The sequence below is a fragment of the Dama dama genome, chromosome 26 (assembly GCF_033118175.1).
Source record: "Dama dama isolate Ldn47 chromosome 26, ASM3311817v1, whole genome shotgun sequence".
NCBI lineage: Eukaryota > Metazoa > Chordata > Mammalia > Artiodactyla > Cervidae > Dama > Dama dama.
In genome coordinates, this window is record NC_083706.1 from 33,067,130 (window position 1) to 33,075,217 (window position 8,088).

Here is an 8,088-nt window from a genome sequence, read left to right on the forward strand (position 1 = left end):
TATACAGTCTCGTGGGCAGATAATTTTCTTTATACTGAAAAGAATTGCATTTTTTTTCATTTGCTTTAATGTAGTTGGGTTGTTAATTTGTAGCACATTGGTAGAAAAAGCCACAGCAGGAAGCTTTTGGCTCTTACTGAGATATGTAAATTACAGTAATAATCTTTGCATTAAAAGTGATAAAATAAACTTAATGGGTCCAACCCTACAGTTCTTATTCTGAAGCAGAAAAAAATAAAAAAGAACTTTATGAATAAAACTAGAAATGTTCAACTAAGTTAAGACTATTTCCATAGATTATAATCTTCAGTTTTTCTTAGAAACCTCCTATGACAACAAAATGGAAAGATTCAAAATAAGCTAGCTTGTCCCTGACCTGAAGTTTCACATCACTATCAAAAGGAGTTACAACTGAATAAATATCATATGCGTAAGAAGATATAATAAATTAGAAGTCTGCTTCCTCTTCACTGAAAGAGGGCATAAGTCGCCCTTCTGTACCATGGAGATGGGTGCATGTCTGAATATCTCTTTTTTTTTAATAGTCTGAAATTACCAAAGGTTCTTTGCTATAACATTTACAATACATTTCTATAAGATCCTTGTGGAAATGTGGGCATGTTGAGGCCAAAAAGAACAGGGATACTGTCAATCATTTTTGTTCATTGAAAGAATTTCAGGGGACTTCCCTGGTAGCCTAGTGTTAAGGACTCAGCGCTCCCAATGCAGGGAGCCAAGTTAGGTCCCTGGTCAGGGCACAAGATCCCACATGTTGCCACTAAAGATCCTGTGTGCTACAACTAAGACCTGGTACAAAATAAATACATATTTAATTAAAAAAGAGAGAGAGAAATGTCAAATGATTGTATTTTCAATTGTGAGCAGAGCTTGGAAAACAGGATACACACATATGATCAGTGCATGAAGACGAGAAGAAAGGTTGGATCTGTAATGTGATCTTTTACTCAGATGTAAGAGATGATGGGTGGAGAGAGAGTGACGAACATAGCCTAGAATGGGAGAATAATGAGTATCATGAAACCCATTCCCTTGCTGCACAATTTCATCCTGAGCTTGCCCTTTGGTTTCAATAAAAAACTAGTAGTAGTGGAATTTTTGGAATACTTACTATGCTCTTAAAACAGTTGTATGAAAATCTTCATATGCATTATTTCAACTTATAGTAACTGGTGGAGGTGCATGAAGGCTATTATACTAGTGTCAAGGTAAAGTTTCTCCCAAAAGGCATTATTTTTCCTTAACTGAAGTTTATTAGCCAAATGACCATACTCTGTAGAAAACTTTTACATGCACTATAAAAATTTTACATGCTCAAAAAGTAGCATTCCTAACAACTTTTCCAGTCTCAGTTCAATTTCTGTCTTCTAATATCCACTAATCAGATTGGCTCTTAACAGATTATTGTGCTTAAAGAAAAAGAAATAAAGAAAAGAAAGGTTACTGTGAATTTTCTTTTCTTTATGTTTAGAGAGGGATATTTTGAAGCCTTGGCCTAGTACTCGAAAGGCAAATGATTTCGTCTTTTAATGAGAGTTCCAGCATAGCCAGGGCTGATTCAATCCACATTGCTGGGCTAGCTGTTTATGACTGGTGTCTGTTCTGAATGACTAGGTATGCGCTCTGATTGGTTGGCACTTATTGTGCTGTTGTTATATAGAGTATTTTGAATAACACCTTAGAGAATAACTGATAGAAAACTTGGAAGTAATTTTCACCTCATTCAAAAATCCAATTACATAGGAACTTGTATCCTAGTTGTGGGAAAGCTGTTATGTACACCCTATGTGAGTACCAGCTGCCCACTTTACTATTGCTCTCTAGAGAAATAATAACTCAAGGATGCCCATACTCTTAAAAGAATAAATTGTAATACTTATCAAGCTTTCCACATTTGCATAGAGTAGTCATGTTCTGACACATGGAGATGTCTGTGAATTTTTTTTCAATTTCTTTTGTAATTTTCATATTTTCTTACAAAGCGATGATTACTATCCATTGTAATAGATGTGAATCTCAGTCTCTAAATCTTTACATTATGCCAGAAAAATAGTCTAAAGGGAATCTCCATCTACCTTTACTATTCACAAAGTTATTAATATGCAAATTGCTATGCTAGAATGGACAGAGAAGCCTGGTGGGCTACAGTCCATAGAGTTGCAAAGAGTTGGACATGACTGAGCAGCTGAGCACACACACACTAATTGTTTAAAAAAGAAAAGGAAATTCTCACTCTGCAACAACTCTCAGTATATGAAAGTGTGTATGTAATGATGCAATTTAATCTATATTCCCATAAGAGGCGGGTTGCAGAAAAAACATTTGAATTTTTAAAAGAAAAATTTAGACAAATCATTAGGAGCTATCTTCTGACTCTGAGAATAAGATCATGGAAATGCATTTATTGAGTAAATGCTTACTGACTGTAATCTAATAAGACTGTCTGCTTTGAAACAAAAATAAATCTGAAACAACGCAGGGCATACAGTTAAATTCAGCTAAGTGTTTCATGCTATAAGATTCTGAGAATAGTAGCCTGTTAGCATGTAGGGCTTCCCTCATAGACCAGTTGGTCAAGAATATGCCTGCAATGCAGGAGACCCTGGTTCAATTCATGGGTCGGGAAGATCCCCTGGAGAAGGGATAGGCTACCCACTCCAGCATTCTGGCCTGGAGAATTCCATCAACTGTGTAGTCCATGGGGTCACAAAGAGTCGGACACAAGTGACCGAAATTTAGATTAGATTAGAGCATGGGGGTACAGCAGGACGTGTGAGAAATGAGGCTGGGAGGAAGGCAGGGCCAGGATGAACAGAACATTGCAGGGATGCTAAAAAGCCAGAGCTTTCCCAAATAGGTGAAAATAATAAAGATTCTGAGTTTTTACATAGCCTAGCTAAATTTTGTTTTTAGATAATAGCTAGTTGCTGTAGGGACAATGAATCTGAGGGCCCTAACCTTTAAGGTAGGTATGCTAAATAAAGAGTCATACTTGTAGTCCATTCATAAGTCCGTGCATGCTAGATCACTCCAGTCATGGCCAACTCTTTGCCACCCTGTGAATTGCAGCCCATCTGCCTCCTTTGTCAATGGGATTTTCCAGGCAGGAATACTGCAGTGGGTTGCCATCCCCTTCTCCAGGGGAGCTTTCCAACCCAAGGATTGAACTCGCGTCTCCTGTTGTTCCTGCATTGCAGGTGGGTCCTCTACCCATAAACCACTGGGGAAGCTCGTTCATAGGTGATACAAGATTAATGCAGATCAGTTTTAGTTAAGACTATTTTGTCAGTGTATTTCATATTTTCTGAGATTAATCAGTTTGGGTGTACAAATAGGGTGAGATTAGTTATTATCAATCATTTGCAAGGGCTGCTTTTAGTGGAGACCTACATAACACAAGGTATTTCCTAGAGGCTCACCCATTTATAACTGGGAGGCTCCTGGGTTCACGGCATCAACTGATGGCTGTTTCTCTTCTCAGCACCTCTTCAGGCCACTCTGAGTCTGCTTTATTTGCAGGTGTCACCTCACCACTGCCACCAAAGAGAGTCCACTGTGAGGATCCTGGTATTTAAACCTAGCTGTTATCTTCCAATATGAATTTGATTTCTGGCAATAGCCAATAGCAATTCAGCATTAACACTGCAGAGAAAAACGGGGATTCAAAGAACATAGTACTCTTTGGTACTTTTAGTACTATATACAAAGTACTATACAAAGCATAGTACTTTTGCTTTTAAAGAGTAACTTGTAAGTAGATAGGCTGTTCTATTTGTTGAAGTAACCTGGAGAAGGAGTTACGCAAGTTTGTTAGTGCTTGCTCATTGTTTGATTGAGCATAGAACTTCCAAGGTTAGTACTGAAATAACTAACATTGTTGAGCAATCCCCACATACTGGACATGGGCCTTACACTTTATCCATACATCCTCTCATTTAATCTCCCAAGAATTCCATGGGGAAGGTATTGTTTGTATGTCCTCTTGGTAGAGAATAGTATGGGGGGCTAGAAATCTGCCTAAGATTACGTAACTGCAGAGTTCCTTGTGTGCAAATCCCTCACACATAGCTCCTCCCCTTCTGGAGAGTTTCTTTGAAAATGTGACTGCTTGCTCACTTATGACTCTAGTGTCTAGAGTCAGAATTAGCTTTTGAAATCATTCATGCCTTGCAAGATTGGACCATAAATAAAAACTAATGCAGAGTGTTTCAAAAATTCCATGAAATAGTGAGCAAAAAAAAAAAAAGATTAAGAATTAATTAATTAATCACAGGAAAGCAGTTACAGCTGTTTTGGATCACACTGGATCTATTTACCAGAACTAGCACAATTACTTAGAATAGAAAGCAGAAGCAGAGACATTGATTGAAACTGCAGGGGGAATTCTGGTGAGCAGAATATAATTGCTCATTATTTTTATTTGTATCTTCCCATTTCCTTGTTTCCTTTTTCCTTTGTTCTTTAATGATACTCAAGATTTTGCATGAAAACACATTCTTTTCATGGGTTTATATATTTAGCTATATCCTGCAGCTTGTCTCATTCGGAAGTCATGATCAGTTTTTAATATCATTATAATTTCCACAGTAGCCAGTTGGAGTATTATAATCACACCTATATGACTTTAGTAGAAGCAGATGAACTAAGAAATAACATACTTTTTTAATGAAAATATTCTAAGCAATAGCTTAAAGGGATAAACACTAAAAAATGCCCATGTTCTTATTGTGGGCTTTTAAACTATAAAATCTTCTAGGACTATTCAAACGCTCTGTATAGGTATTATTGAAACTTGGCTTCATTAGTGCCCAGACTCTTTTAAAACCAGTATTTGTCTTTATTCATCACATTTAGAATGTTAAGAAATTACAAAGATTCAGGGGTCTTAAGCATCAATATTTTTTATTCATATTTAAACATTAAAATTTTTTCTTTCCAAGTAGTTTAAAAAAGAAATGTGAAAATTAGGTGATTTGTCACCTAACATAATACATGTCTGAAATACATTAACCCAAGGACTTTCCTGGTGGCTCAGATGGTAAAGAATCCACCTGCAATGCAGGAGACCTGGTTTCTATCCCTGGGTTGGGAAGATCCCCTGGAGAAGGGAACGGCAACTCACTCCAATATTCCTGCTGGAGGAATTCCATGGACAGAGGAGCCTGGCGGGCTACAGTCTATGGGGTGAGTGACTAACACTCTGAAAACAATGGCAACAAACTGGTGAGCCAGTTTCTCAATGCTGCATGTTTAATGACAACCAAAAACAGTAGAAACGTAAGATTTTTACCAAATATCATTTGACAAGCATATGGAGCATTCATCTGCTCCACTGTATTTCATTTCAAATAAATATGTGAAAGTAATTACATTGCCTTTTCTAAAATCACTGAATTCAGTATCAAATATTATTTACATCAGGAGTCAGAATCCTTTATACTGCAAAGGGCCTGATAATAAATATTTCTGGCTTTGCCAGCCTTGAGGTCTCTGGAGCAGTTAGGCAATTCTGCTGAAGCATGAAAGCTGCCATAGACAACAGTACATAACAAAATTTGTGAGGTTGTATCCCAATAAAACTTTATTTACAAAGACAGGAATGGAGTAGATTTGCCCTGAGGGCCTTCGCTTGTCACCCTGGTTTAAAAAATGGTTTAAATATGAGAACCTTTGCAAAACAGAATTTTGTTAACATTTTCTTTATTTGCTGTAATATTTTTTCAGGTATTAAATGCATTTCAGTTCTGATGGAATATTATGGAAAACAGTTAACATCTTCTTAGTTTAAACATGTGAATTTTTTACACCTTCCCATCAGAGAGATTTGGCTAAAATGTAAATACAGTTCTAGTAGAAATCGAGGTCTGGCTCTCATTCTAAAATGTTGCCTGACAATCAGAGCTGAAAAGAAGAAATTATTTACTTTTCCAAGTTTTTACTAACTCTGAAGCTTTGGGTCCCTTTCAGTCAGAAAACTGGGCTACTTATATTAGGTGAATTGTGCTTTTCTGAAGTGGCAGACAATTTTTGTCACTCTTTTCATACAAAAAGCTTTGCATGATCTATCAAAATGATCTAAGAGGACATCTTAATAGTGTAATCTAGCATCCAGAATGGGCTTCCCTGGTGGTTCAGAGGGTAAAGAGTCTGCCTGCAATGCGGGAGACCCAGGTTTGATCCCTGGGTTGGGAGGATCCCCTGGAGAAGGAAATGGCAACCCACTCTAGTATTCTTGCCTGGAGAACCCCATGGACAGAGGAGCCTGGTAGGCTACAGTCCATGGGGTCGCAAAAGAGTCGGACACAACTGAGCAATTTCACATCACATCACACAGCATCCAAAATAAAATATGATACAACCTGGGTTGTGTCCCAGATATAACCTAGAGATAGGTTCCTTCCTACAGACAGGAAGAGTCCTGATATCAACAGGGAGTGATGTGGAGGTTGTATTCTTGCCATATTCTATTATTTATGAAAATTTTAATAGAATGGTAAAAAAAATTACTAACTAGAAAAGCTAACTTACTGAAAGAGCTAACTTATATAGATGACTCTGATCTGGGAAGAAGCTAGGAATATCTTCTAAATGAGGTTCTGAGGAGATTTACAAACTGTAGTGTCTTAGTCTGCCCAAGCTGCTATATCAAAATACTGAAAACTAAGTGACTTCAATAGCAGAAGTGTCTTTCTCACAAATGTGGAGGCTGAGAAACCTCAGATCAAAGCGCTGGCAGACTCAGTGCCTAGTGAGGGCCCCGAGGCAGGCTTATAGACAGCCACCTTCGAGGTGGGCTCTGGAAACAGAGAGAGCGCTCCTGTCTCTATTTCTTCTTAAAAAGGCTATCTCACACTGAGGGCCTCATCCTCATCTAAACTGAATTACCGTCCAAAGGCCCCAGCTGCAAACTCCACTTCAGTGAGGGTTAAAATCTCAGCGTATGAATTTTGGGGGATTCCAACATTTAGTCTAAAACATGTAGCTTGCCAAACATCCAGTTTCAATTAGAAGGCTTAATAATTGAGTTCTAACCAAAAACAAGGAGTCATGTAGGTGAGTGCCTTATATCTTTTAATATAGTGAGAATGCAAATGAGATTTCTTTTATAATATTGTTTGAAAATATTATTTTTGATATCTCCCTATTGCTCTTGTCAGTAATAATGATTAAATATTAAAAACCATATTAATGAGTAGCAAGAAAGTCTCCATATAATTTATCTATGAATTCAATAGATACTTGAATCTTACAATATTTTAACATTTTAGAAAAAAATCATGACAGCTTTCTCCTTAATTTTTAAAATTGTTTGCTTATAAGTCATTTATATTTGCTTTCCTATAAATAACAAACATTTTTATTGTAGTTTTTCTTATAAGTGTAGGAATATTAACAGCTTGTTTTCTACCTCAGTAAATCTACTGATTTTTTGTGTAGGTACCCTATTGTAAGATAGTATACTCAAATTTTTTTATGAAAAGTTTTTATTTCCTTGGGCCCCAAAATCACTGCAGATGGTTACTGCAGCCATGAAATTAAAAGACTCTTGCTCCTTGGAAGAAAAGCTATGACAAATCTAGACAGCATATTACAAAGCAGAGACATTACCTTGCCAACAAAGGTCCATATAGTCAAAGCTAAGGTTTTTCCAGTAGTCATGTATGGATGTGAGAGTTTGACTATAAAGAAAGCTAAAAGCTGAAGAATTGATGCTTTTGAAATGTGGTGCTGGAGAAAAATCTTGAGAGTCCCTTAGACTGCAAGGAGATAAAACCAATCCATCCTAAAGGAAATCAGTCCTGAATATTCATTGGAAGGACTGATGCTGAAGCTGAAGCTCCAATACTTTGGACACCTGATGTGAAGAACTGACTCCTTGGAAAAGACCCTGATGCTGGGAAAGATTGAAGGTAGAAGGAGAAGGGGATGACAGAGGATGAGATGTTTGGATGGCATCACCAACTCAATGGACATCAGTAAGAGCAAGCTCCGTGAATTGCTGATGAACAGGGAAGCCTGGCATGCCACAGTCCATGGAGTCACAAAGAGTTGGACATGACTGAGCGAATG

At 37.4% G+C, this 8,088-nt stretch overlaps 1 long non-coding RNA gene across 1 annotated transcript in view; it reads left to right on the forward strand.

Moving 5' to 3' along the window:
• Positions 1–7,885: 7,885 nt before the first annotated feature.
• LOC133046998 (uncharacterized) overlaps positions 7,886–8,088 on the forward strand; it is a 4,160-nt gene continuing 3,957 nt past the window's right edge. The window contains exon 1 of the long non-coding RNA XR_009690637.1: positions 7,886–8,088. This exon is cut by the window's right edge and continues 23 nt beyond it. This is a non-coding gene — a long non-coding RNA (uncharacterized LOC133046998).